Source organism: Cupressus sempervirens, chromosome 5 (genome assembly GCF_028749045.1).
Source record: "Cupressus sempervirens isolate cs-2001-9-10 chromosome 5, ASM2874904v1, whole genome shotgun sequence".
NCBI classification, from domain to species: Eukaryota; Viridiplantae; Streptophyta; class Pinopsida; order Cupressales; family Cupressaceae; genus Cupressus; species Cupressus sempervirens.
Genome location: NC_143122.1, coordinates 224112628 through 224126191, shown reverse-complemented (window position 1 = coordinate 224126191; position 13564 = coordinate 224112628). Strand labels below are relative to the sequence as shown.

The following is a 13564-nucleotide window of genomic DNA, read 5'->3' as shown; positions in this document are numbered from 1 at the left end:
TATATAGCTTCAATAGGATAAAATATAAGGTATATATATAATGATCATCTCTTTGAGTATATATATATAATTGTGTAGATATATATTATCATATGAAATTGTTATTATAAACCAAAGTTTTATAAATATATATTCACTTTCAATTGGTTGACATGCCTATCGAATATCAATGTTTGGGCATGTTAGATGTAATGTGAGTTCCTTTAGATAACTATAATAGCCACGTATATGCATCGGGCTTAATTCTTTTGACCAAGGCATGACCTGCATGTGATCAGGGTTACGTCAGTTGAGGTGGCATTTATAATCTCTGAATGGTTATGCTAAACCCAACTAAGCATTAGTTTATGGTAAATCCTTGTGATTGTTTTATCCTTCAACGCATGTCTTGGTTAATGCATTAGTTGGTTGTATGGGTCACGTCCGCTAGTCTTGTCCCCCATTCACTTGTTATTTGCTAAAGTCAGACACCTTCTGCCTTATGCAGTACGAGTACATTGAATTTATATAGTTCTGCATCAGCACCAAGTCATCAAGCAGTACCAATTGTTTATGTGAGGATATAAGGGCCCGTTTGGCAATGGGAATACAAGTGGAATAGGCATATGTAAATTCTTAAAATTTTGAATTCTTTGTTTGGATGCACCAAATCGAAATTGGAATACAAAGTAAAATAGGAATACGTATTCCAATTTTGACCCAAAAATGGGGTTTTGCAATTCCACCCAAATAGGTGTTATTGGAATACGTATTCTTATTCCACTTTTATTTATTTTAGAAAACATAAATTTTGGGATCCACGAATTCCCCATCAAATATTGGCTGAACCAAACAAAGAACAGGAATACGTAGCCCCATTTTCTATTCCAGAATAGCTATTCCTATTCCCCTATTCCTATTCCCACAGCCAAACAGGCCCAGTGGTGGGTCCTACAGGAATTTGTGTGGTAGGTCAATAAAGAAATTAAAAGGAAGATAAACAAGAATAATGGAGATACAAATCACATATATATATATATATATATATATACTATTGAAATTTCTTTGTATCCAAATTAAATCATTTATATGCATTAAGCTATATAAAGACTTAACTATCATTATGTTAAGTCAAATAAATTAAATCAAATAAATCTGATAGAGAAAATTAACATGGTATCAAAGTAGATCTAAGAGACGGTCCTGATCAAATTTGTTTATCCAATACTCTCAAATATCCTAAAATTCCTTATCTATCAAAATGGTAAGTGATATGAAGGCAGAGGATAGAATCAACGGTGATTTAAATTACACAGATGAAATTAATCCTAAAAGAGAATGACCTAAAGCAATTTATTATAAAATCTGACCAATAAATACATGGGAGAAGGATAATTCTAGAGCCATGAAATTGATTGTGGACGGTGTCAAGGATCATCTACTTCCTATTATTTCTAAATTAGAAACAACACATGAAATGTTTAGAGCAGTTCAAGAAATGTTTGAGACAAACAATACCACTAGAATTCTAACTCTAAAAGACAATCTCTCTAACATTAAGATGAATAGAGGAGAATCCATCACTTCATATTTCATGAGGATAACAAAACTAAAGAACCAACTTTCTATGATTGGTCAAAGCTATGATGAGAAAGAATTAGCCATGATTGCTCCAAAAGAACTACCACCATCATGGAAAACATCTAGACAAGGAGTATGCATCCGATCCAAGCTGCCTGAACTTGCTCGACTCAAGGCTAACTGCATACAAGAGGAGTGCATGTTAAAGTCTCAAGATAATACTTCCATTGAAGGTGATATTCAGGTTCTCACAACCCAAGTTGATAAAAGAATCTAAATTCAAAGGGAAAAGGAAAAAAAGGATTACTCTAAAATGCAATGCTTTAGATGTGACAACTATGATCACTTAGCGTTTCGATGCCCTAATACACTAAAACATAAAGCATCCTTTGCCAAAGTCAGAAATTCAGATATAGATCCAGAAAGATGTCCATTCTAAAGAACTTCAAATATCCATAACACGTGTGAAATATTGGATTAAGAGGAAGTTCTCTATTTTCTTATCATGAAATTGCAAAATAAGTATGAAATATTTTAAAGTTAATTTGGCTTGGTAACAATTTTTGAGATGGAGTCTCTAGAATACCAACTTATTGTAATAATTTTTTAATATCTAACCTTAAAATCACTTTTATTTGTGTGTAGATACTATTAAGAGTTATGTACCTTGATCTTTTCCTCCTAGAATGATATTGTAGGAACAAGGAGATTGAGATTCAAAAGGAGTAACCATGTTGAGATGGATTCTGTAGTAATCATTAAATTGTGCTACTCAAGAGGACTGTAGTTCATGAATATATCTTGTGACTATGTGATGGGCCTCCCCCCTATGTACATCATGAGGAAGTGACAACTTCCAAATGATGTCACTTGTATTTGCAGAAGTTATTAAAAGGTGATGATCTTACAATAACTTAATTTTCTATCATGATGGATATCTTACGATGTCTATGCAGGTCATGATAGATTATACTTTTCTTAGTGGATGTTTATACGGTAAGCATTATGAGAATGCGTGTGCATATACCTTATAAAAAAATTTGAGTACATGGTGAATTTTATTGATATTCTAAAAGGCCATTACACAGAGTACATGGTGAATATCACATGTCTTGATGTTCTGGAAGGCCGTTACTCACATAGTACTTGGTGAATATCATGCGTCCTAATGTTCTAGGAGGTCATTACTCACATAGCACTTGGTGAATATCACATGTCCTAATGTTCTGGGAGGTCATTACTCATGGAATATGGTGGATATCTTGCATGCTGGAAGGCCATTACTCAAAGAGTATTTGGTGAATATCATTGATATTCTGGGAGGCCAATACTCATGATATCAAATGTGATATCAAAAAATTTTGAGTACTTGGTAAATATCAAATGTCAATATTCTGGGAAACCAAGACTCATGATATCAGATGTGATATCAAAACCTTTTGGGTACTTGGTGAATATCTTGTGTTGATATTCTGGAAGACCAATACTCATGATATCAAATGTGATATCAAAATGGTGGATATCTTCAAAAAAATTTCATACCTAATATTACCAATGGTGTAGTACATGTCCTGTTTTTATCCTCCCTAGCTAAGAGGGAGTGTTAATGTTATATAGCTTCAGTAGGATAAAATATAAGGTATATATATATAATGATCATCTCTTTGATTATATATATATATATATATATATATAATTGTGTAGATATATATTATCATATGAAACTATTATTATAAACCAAAATGTTATAAATATATATTCACTTTCAATTGGCTGACATGCCTATCAAATATCAATGTTCAAGCATGTTAAACGTAACATGAGTTCCTTTTGATAATTATAATAGCCAAGTATGTGCATCGGGCTTAGTTCTTTTAACCAAGGCATGACCTGCATGTGATCAAGGTTACGTCAGTTGAGGTGGCATTTAGAATCTCTGAATGGTTATGGTAAACCTGACTAAGCATTAATTTATGCTAAATCGTTGTGATTGTTTTATCCTTCTACGAGTGTCTTGGTTAATGATTCGATTGGTTGTATGGGTCACATCCACTAGTCTTGTCCCCCATTCACTTGTTATATATCAAAGTCTTGACCGTCTTCCTTAAGAAGTACGACTACATTGAATTTACATAGTTCTGCATCCCTTGCATCTCCACACTTGAAACAAGTGCCCTTAAACCAAGATCTTTCATCTCTCTTTCCACCATCCTTATTCCTAGAGTAACCTATATAGCTACCTCTAGTGTAATTAACTCTTTTTCCTATAGGTTCTTCTTTCCATTCTATCTTTCCTTTATCTTGCATTGCATTGTCAGATCTGCCACTTTCTCCATAGGTTCTGCCTCTGCTTCTTTGAAATCTGCCACCTCTACCTCTTTGTCTTTGATCATGTTTCTTCACCAATATTTCTTCAGCTTTCAAAGCTGATGTGCTTCTTCCACACTATCCATCTTAACATAGTTGGTCTCATCTTTAATTGATGTCCTCAAACCATTCAGGCATCTAGCCACTTTTTCAATTGCATCATCAATCAGGGGTAATTGCCATTGTCTCATAATTAATTTGTGTAGTTCTCCACAAGATCGAATTTTGGATTTATAATTATTTCGGAAGGCTTGTAGCAAGAAACAATATTGTAATAGTTACATATGATATTTTTAATGCATTGTAAGTAATGTGACTTGCTGCCAACAAGCATTAAATATAATATTATTCTAATATTTCACCCTGCTCACATGTGGATCTTGGTGATCATAAAGTGTAAGGGTTTGTACATTTTGTTGTATTTTCATTATAACTTTGTAAAAGTAAAACTTAACTTCAGTTTGGGACATTACAGGTCTATATTAATGATGCCTTTATATGTATAAGAAGTGGGAGTATCATCTTGTGCCAATCAAATGAATAGTATGGATCTTACATAAACACTAACAATATACTAATCTAGATAAGTGTTCCTTCATACGATGGAACATACTAGTTCTTGGTCACATGATGGATAATATTCATGTACTAGTTTATCCAGAGAAAGTACATGTTATTGTAAACTAGCATAATCATTAGGCCCTTCTGGAACTTCATATTGTTTTTGGGCCTTCATATTGTACATTCTTTTTTCTTTAGGAATTTCACAACTTGCTCAAAACCATTGGATCTCATTGTAGGAAGCTGAAATGGTAGAAAATATTTGTCGATGACACCACCAAGACCTACTCAAATGGTAGACACAATTTGAATGAGTTTCTTGATCTCCTCAATGATCAATCTGAATACATTATGTCTATTGTGGAGGGTGACTAAGATAGTTGTATTCCTTTCTATGACATTCTAATTGATTTGGCCTTTACTTCAAAGAAACCTCATACCTATCCTTATCAAAGAGAGGGTGTCATTAATACACTTTCCATTAAAGTTTGCAAGGATATTTGATGAGGATCATTTAGAATAAGAGAACTTGAATCTATCAAGAATTCTAGACCAAATGGCTATTTAACAGTTGGAAATTATATAGGTTTTCCAAAGAGCATGAAAGGAATCATGCTTCACAAAAATATCAACACATGAGATAAATATATTAATGTCCAACAAGAGACCACAAAGAGGGTCTAAGGGACTGTCAAGAAACAACCAACAGAAGGTGCACCCAAACTGTGCCCGGAAAAAGAGCAGAACCAACAACAACCAAAAGCAAGGAGGAAGAGAACCAGAGGCATCTGCCAGCAACAAGCTAGGCGCCCCCCACTATGGAAAAGAAGCCCAGAACTGAAGGATACACCCGAGGGCAAGAGGAAGGCGACCGCTGCCACTAGGAGCTGCTGAAGGTAATATGCAAATATATAATCCATACATTGAAGAGACTAGTGAAAACATTGTTGGAATTCAAGAAAGGGAAAACATCAAAGTGTTGAAGGGTATGTTATAATGTCCAATTACTAACTCAATTGTTGGAAACATAAAATAGCATATCTGGTTCCATGATATGGCCTCACAATGCACACACTAGAAAGCTAAGAAGGTATCATGTACAAGGATGAGAGTGCATGTTGTTTGGATAATGTCAAACACATTCAAAGTTCTGAGGAACTGCCTACGCAAAAGTATCTTAGTTTATATTAGATGAAATTAGAAAAATCAATTGTTAAGTGTATCATGTACAAGAGTAATGATTGCAAAAAGAAATGATTTTCTTTTTAGCTATTTGCCTTGCACTTATTATTAGCATGAGTTAAATGGATGTACAAAGGTGAGAGTGCATCATGTTTGGTTAATGCCAAGCACATTCAAAGTTCTGAAACTGGCCATGCAAAAGTATCTTAGTTTATATTAGAAAAACTTATGTTAAGTGAATCTCGTACAAGGACAATAATTGCAAAATTGGTGATGTTTATTATGAGGTCGTTGTCATCTGCTCTTGTGGGTACTCAAATATTGGTGAAACAAGCCATTCAGTGCACATGAAAATAAGATTGTTGTGTGGAAATCCAACATTTCTGTGCCAATAAGTTTACTTGGGCAGGAATTCTAATACCACTGACCATCACATGTGTGTTGAAGGCAGAAATTTCTGTCTAGAATCTAGATCAATTAGGCCAAAGCATAGTTAAAAAAACCACTAAAAGAAAAAACTCACTGAGGCATAAAAAGGAAACTTGGCAACTTAAAAATTTGCTTTAAGATGTATTAGAAGTTAGAACTCATTTTTTTTGTGTCCTAGGCCTTTAATTTTCTGCTGCAAGTTAGTTTTTCTCAAAAAACTGTTGATTTTTTAATGAAAAACTCGGCAAAAACTTGGCAAGTTAAAGGCATAAATACTCATGAACCTGAATAATTTGCAACTATTTCATCTATGTTCCAAAGGAACACATCAAAGAAGATGAAATTAAAAGCTAACCCAGATATTTAGTAGTATTCAAAGTTCACTAATCATAGAAACCTAATGTCTTCAAAGTTTAAAAACCTAGATAGTTCCTAGTATTCAAAGTTCAATAAAATCAGAATAATGTGGGGCTCTTATTTTAAATTCAGTTTCTTATTGGGTTGAGCTAGTATATTGTACCTTGAATTTAGTGGATTTATTGTTTTTTCTTTCGTTGGCAACCTATCATCATTGACACACTTAGAGTTTCACAAGAAATGAGTCAAAATGTTGTTTCACAAAATTTGGACTCAATTTTTGAAGAAATATTTTGCATTTTATGTAAAATAGTCAAAACCACTATTTGCAGACTCAGATTTGGAGAGTACTTGGCAAGCCCAAATTTTTTGATAAAGCAAAACTTAGAAAGTACTTAAAGCTAAAATTTCTTAAAAACCATATATATTTTGTAGAATTCAATAAAAGATGAATTAAATTAAAGTTGACATCTCAAAAGAGAATACATGGTTTTATAACCAAAAAACATTTGAAAAATGCATTTTAACAAGTGTTTTATCTGCATTGATGTTTTTACCCACCTTTTTCCTATGTCTATAAGAACTTGTGAGTTAAACTTGTATAACTCAGGAAGCAAAAAAGAAAAAGAAAGTACTTGATGTTTACCGCATAGGTTAATTAAGAATTGCACACAGATAGTGAACACGAACACGAACAACAGAACTCTTCTTATTATTCGCATATGCCAAACAGTACATTATTCTTCAATGATAAGATGAATACAATGCTTCCCGAAGGGGTTATAAATACTTTCCGAAGAACTTTCCCGAAGGAGTCTATCGGCCACATACAACATGTCGCTACATAACAAAAACCTTTTCGAAGGGACCCGTTGGCTACATAACAAGAACCTTTCCGAAGGGACTTGTCGGCTGATACACAATTTCCTTTCCGAAGGACCCGTCAGCTGATACACAATTCCCATCGGCTGATACATAATTTCCCTTCCGAAGGGACCCGTCGGCTGATACACAATTTCTACTGATGACATCATCCCCCCCAAAAAGAAAAGTCATCTCCTGACGACTACAGAACAAAACTCAAACAACTAATACAACAATATTGATCTGCCACATCACTTTCACATTCATCCTGTTGCATCTATAGCCTTTGCTAACACAATACTGACTCCTCAAGCTGACCTTGATAGCCACCTGTGCTGCTTTCTCTGCTTCCAACTCCTCGGTACCCTGAGCCAAGTGTCGCTGCACTGCCTCCAACTGGATGATCAGCTCCTCCCGAGCTCTCTACGCAGCCACCAAGACAACCTCACGGCCAACACCTACTCTCAGTGCCTCTGGTACATAAACACTCCATGCCTGCAGCAGTTCCAAGTCTTCTCAACTGGTCAGACTCCCACGACTGATATCCGCAACGACTGGGGGTCCAGGGGGCAATGCCCTCGGTGGGGTCGAGGGGTAGTGCCCCAGGCTGCCCCTCGCCGCCAAGACCAAATTAGCACTCCAAAACCCACATGAAACTGCATGGAACACACTATTTCTACAATTTCTCCTAATCCCACACTCTTTCTGGCAATTGCTAGTGCTTCCCCTTCCCTATGGCATCATCTGATACTCATTCTGAGCCTTCTTGATTTGTCGACTTTATTTTTATTTTTATAGAAAACCTCCTGTTACTCTTCTATGCTACCAATGTATAGCTACAACATACATCCTGCCACCGTATCGACTCCTTCCTTATGCAATATCCTGTAACGTCCTCCAAAGTCTGAATGCACTAACAGGTAGAAGTCATACGCCATATTTATCATTTATGGAAAACCTATACACCATATTATACTGAAAATCTGTACAGTGGCTAGAACCTGAAATCCGTACGGTGCCTTTATGGTAGCATCTCTACTTTGCTTCAAGATCTGAACACGGCTGGGGTTCTTGCTTTTAATACTCTGTTCATCATTCGCAAAGACCTTCAAGTACATGTGTGTGTCCGCTTTAGCGGCCCAAATCCGTTCACCAATGTGCCAAATTGATAGATGTAATGCCTGCTATCATGTGCAAAACCCATACAGTTGTTCTCAATCTTACATGAATCGTTGCACTCCTGTAGTCTTGTGACCGGCAGTTCAGGCGCTGAAAAAATGCAAAATCTGTACAGCAACCTTCTGAGAGACCATACACTACATCATTGTTATAAAATCCATACATCACATATTAAAATTTGTATTGTTCAAAGCTCAAAAAATCCGTACATTGTCTTCACTTTAGCTCCTTCCAAAATCCGTACACCACACGGATGCAAACTGATGAAATCCGTATTGCATAAAAATCCATACACTTGCCAGGGGATCCATACAGGGAAAAAACCGTACACTTGCCAAGGAAATCCATACATGGGAAAAACTGTACACTCTTGGCAAATTTTATAGTATGAGGAATCTGTACGGTGAGCAGGGTGAAAAATTCGTACGGTCCACTTCTCTCTTTTTTTTGGTAAATTTTTTTATGAATAGCAAAGTCATTTTTCCCTTCGACCGTCATCATCGCCGGTCTACAATGACGAAGGGGTTGCTCGAAGGCCATTCTGTGACGCAGAAGTCTTCCAACCATGGTATACCTACAGTTTCAAGCCATTCACTGCCTGAGGCACTTCCTGTCCATCCAAAGTCCATAATTTTATTGCTCCGTTGTCCCCTACTTCTCGGATCTGATACGGCCTGACCCACTTAACTTTGAACTTCCCTAGTTTGATCTCATTCCGGTCTTCGTACTTCAACACCCACTATCCGAGTTGAAACCTACTACACATGTTCTGTGTCATCTCCATATCGCCCAGTTTGTTCCCCTTCTGTCCGTCAATAACACATTCACTCTGTACTGCTACAACTTTTATTGAACCTTTCCCCTTTGTTTCCTGTGTAGACCATATCATGTGTCTTCCTTGCTGCCGGTACCTTTTTGCTATATCTGTGGTTCGACGTAAGAATTTCTTCCTACGCAGTCGTACAGTAGAATCTTTCCTTCTTTTGGGTTCATACTGTATGTTCTTTCCTTCAGCTTCAATCATACCCGCCTTTCCTTCTTCGGCTTGTTTGTGTTCCTTCGGACATTCATTTCCTTCTTCGGCTTCTCTGTGTTCCTTCGGACATTCATTTCTTTCTTTGGCTTCTTTGTGTTCCATCGGACCTTCATTTCCTTTTTCGGCTTCTCTGTGTTCCTTCGGACATTCATTTCCTTCTTTCTTACCTTCGTTGATCCTTAGCATATTACAACTCGGAAAGAGCTCGTAATCCTCCATCTGCCAATGGTAAAGACCATTTACTGAATCCAGATCGTCATCTCCTTCCAATCGTAGGACTCCCTCCTGATCGGGTTCCATACTCTGCCTCCTCTCATCATCTTCTCCTTTGGAATCCAACGATAGAGCTTCTTCTCCAACCATCTAAGTGTGTAGATCGATGACATACTTCCGGCCTTTGCTTTCAAGTGATAAAGTATTTTTCTTCCAATCGTGTTTTGCCTTGGCTTGTATCAACCACCCCCGACCCAGAATAGCATCGTATCCTCTCCACTTCAGTGGGATCATGACAAAGTCCAACAGGTACAGTTGTGTTCCAATCGTCACTGGTTGCACTGTGAGTACTCCCAATGGCTTGATTCCATGTTGATCGGCCGTTAGCAGCTGGAATGTAGGCGGCCATAATGTCAGTTGTCCCAACTTTTTTTAGGTGTCTTCAGGCAACACATTGACACCAAACCCTCTGTCCACAATTGTTTCCGTCAATACAGTCCCGAGAATTCCCATTTCGACGATGCCAAATGGCGTCCGGATGAGAGGGCTAATAGCATCAGATCTTCTGCACTTGCGCCACTTTCCTTCCCCTTTTTGTCTGTTGTACTTGCTCCACTTTCTTGCTCCCTTCCATGTTCTCCTAGTAGTTTAGCAGCAGGAACGATGTTTGTGAGTGCCGATCAGAGCTGAGGCATAGTGAGCAACAAATCATTTATGCTGACGGGTATCTCAACTTGCAATATTTGTCGTACAATGTTCTATTCTGTGTAGTTCCATAGAGAAGTACCAGGCGTGTCTTTCAGGTGTGTCGTTTCTACCTGCATTGCTCTCTGGATCTCTGCCCATGCTTCCTCCAGTCTCTTCTTTTCCTTTGTCGGATCGGGGTATAGCTTCGCTTGCTTCTGAGTGATTGCTAGAACTTCTTCCTCATCCATCCCGACAGTAATCAAGTTTACTCCAGACTTCGAGCACTTAGCATCATCATGATCACTAGGTCCACACCATCAGCATATCAACTTCAATGTGTTCGCCCTTGTGCACTCTTGGGCGAAGTGACCCCATAGATTGCATGCGCGGCATTGAACTATCGGCTAGCCATTGGCATTGTATTGGATTCGACTCCTCCCGCCATTATTGTTGTTGTTTTGACCGCGCTGATTGTTTCTATATCCTCCCGATGTGGCACCTTCCGTATTGGTGTTCCCGTTCCCTCCTGACGGGGATGCCTCTTGCATCAGGAACACTTGCTACAGTGTTCTTGTTTTCAAATTGAAAGGGCATTCCTTTACCAAGTGTCCCATAATCTGGCAAATCTCACAAAATTGATCTTTTGGGCACGATCCCTTCGTATGGCCTTCTTTCTTGCACTCTGTACACCATAGGTCATTGCCTTTAGTCTCATTGTTCATGTTTTTGAACTCTTTCTTCATCTGAAGCATGTCCTTCTGAAGAGAACAAATTTTCTTGCTACTGCCTTCATCGTCGCTGCTATCTTCTCCTGAAGGTTCGTCGTCATCTGAATCGGATGAGCTAGTCTTCTTCTTCTTCTTTGTCTTCTATTCACTTTCGAGGTTCAATGCCCAATTGTATGCTTCAGTATATTTCGATGGTGGCACGATCTTCATCTTTTTTCACAGCTTCGGGTGAAGGCCTTCAATGAACCATCTTTTCTGGAGCCCATCTGTCGGGTTATTCTCCATTTTACTGATTAAGTCCTTCAACCTCGTAGCGAAGACCCATACTGTTTCATTCTTCTTCTGCTTGGTATTGAATATCTCATTGACGATCTCATTATCATCGCGCAATATTTGAAATTTTGCACAAAACTCCTTAATGTTATCCCAAGTGTTTAATTTTTGCGGAATTGTGTCAGTAAACCAATCAATCGCAACACCCCGTAGGGTGGCTGGAAACTGTCAGACCCATTCGTTCGCATCTGTTATGCCATTCGCTCTCCAGATCATTTCACATGTTTTACAATGTCGAATGGGATCAACTGCTTCATCACCATCAAATTTAGGCAACTTTTCTTTCGGACCTGCCATTATCACTGTATGTTGGGGGTTTTGTTGTGTACCTGCGTTGTTCGAAACACCCGCACTGTTCTGAGCTCCCACGTTATTTTGAACACCTGCGTTGTTCTGCACACCTGCACTGTTTTGAACACCCACGCTGTTTTCTACACCCGTGTTGTTTTCGGCTTCCGCACTATTTTCAACACCCGTGTTGTTTTCGACTTCCGCGCTGTTTGGTAAAGAAGAGGTTTCGTCAACCGAAGTTGTTTGTTCCGAAAGTATATCTCGGACAAAGAGGTCACTCCACGCTCGTGCTCCTTCGGCACTTTGAGCCGTGTGAGTCGATCTACTTCCGTTAGGATTCTCTTCCCGTGGCGTATGTAGGTTTAGAAACTCCTCCCTCGCTTCTTCCACCAAATCAAGCCGTTGTTGAGTCTCCTTCAACAATCCTTTCGCGCTCTTGTTTCTGTCGGTAATCTTCTGGAATCTCCTTCGGCGCTCTGTCTGCTGAGCCAAAATTAAATTTTCCTACGCAATGCGTATGTCATCCTTTTCCTTTAGCTTATTCTTATCTTTGTTCAATTGATTCGGCATTTAATTCATATTCGCCTGCCTGCGTAACAGGTCCATTGGGCAACGACACCAAATGTTTACCGCATAGGTTAATTAAGAATTGCACATAGATAGTGAACACGAACACGAACAACAGAACTCTTCTTATTATTCGCATATGCCTAATAGTACATTATTCTTCAATGATAAGATGAATACAATGCTTCCCGAAGGGGTTATAAATACTTTCCGAAGAATTTTCCCGAAGGAGTCCGTTGGCCACATACAACATGTCGCTACATAACAAAAACCTTTTCGAAGGGACCCATCGGCTACATAACAAGAACCTTTTCGAAGGGACCCGTCGGCTGATACACAATTTCCTTTCCGAAGGGACTCATCGGTTGATACACAATTCCTGTCGGCTAATACACAATTTCCTTTCCGAAGGGACCTGTCGGCTGATACACAATTTCTACCGCCGACACTTGACAACTCAGAGAGTTCTAGCAGAGTTTGCAGAATATGGGTGAAACAATCATCTTGTGTACTACACATAACTTTAGGATTTTGAAGATCTTGAGATTAGATTATATTGCATGCTAGTGTTCAATTGGGTAGTTACATCATTCTTTTTTATATTGTCCAAAGTTACACTAGAAGCTGTTTTGATTTGATACCAACAACCTTTACATATCAAAGAGTTCCAATGATTTAATTTTCTGCTACTTATCCTAATGCTGGAATGACATGTGGCTTTCATGTTGTGATAGTGAAAAGATTATTAATGTTAGGGTCATTAGTCGTGTCAAATCTTTTCACTTTATATGGATTTAAAATATGATGCTAAGCTTGAGTGGATGGCCTATCTACAACAATTCGACTACCTAATTAAACATAGGGAAGGTGACACCAATCTTATAGCTTTCTATATCATTCATCTGTCTTTTGCTAGCATGCAAAACATTTTAAACACTTTTTTGTGTTGCTCTCTTGTGGTCCTAATAATACAGGACTGATCTCCAATTTTTCGCATTCTATGAATGTCTTTGTATAGGTGGATTAATTATCGACCATCATATTGAGAATGATCTTTTATTCCAGTTTGGACACCTAAGTCAAGGAGACTAGCACACACAATTGATTTTTGAAACACAGTTAAGCATAGTAGGTCCATTGGTGGTCCTCAAGACTTGCTGATTTGTGATACTAATAGGGCTCTCATCTCCACATGAAACTTATCTGGTAT

At 38.0% G+C, this 13564-nt stretch overlaps 1 protein-coding gene across 6 annotated transcripts in view; it reads left to right on the top strand.

The window, feature by feature from the left end:
• The window catches only part of LOC149555238 (sugar transporter ERD6-like 4), a 181278-nt gene that overhangs the window by 137591 nt on the left and 30123 nt on the right, over positions 1 to 13564 (top strand). The gene's annotated exons all lie outside the window — the stretch shown is intronic.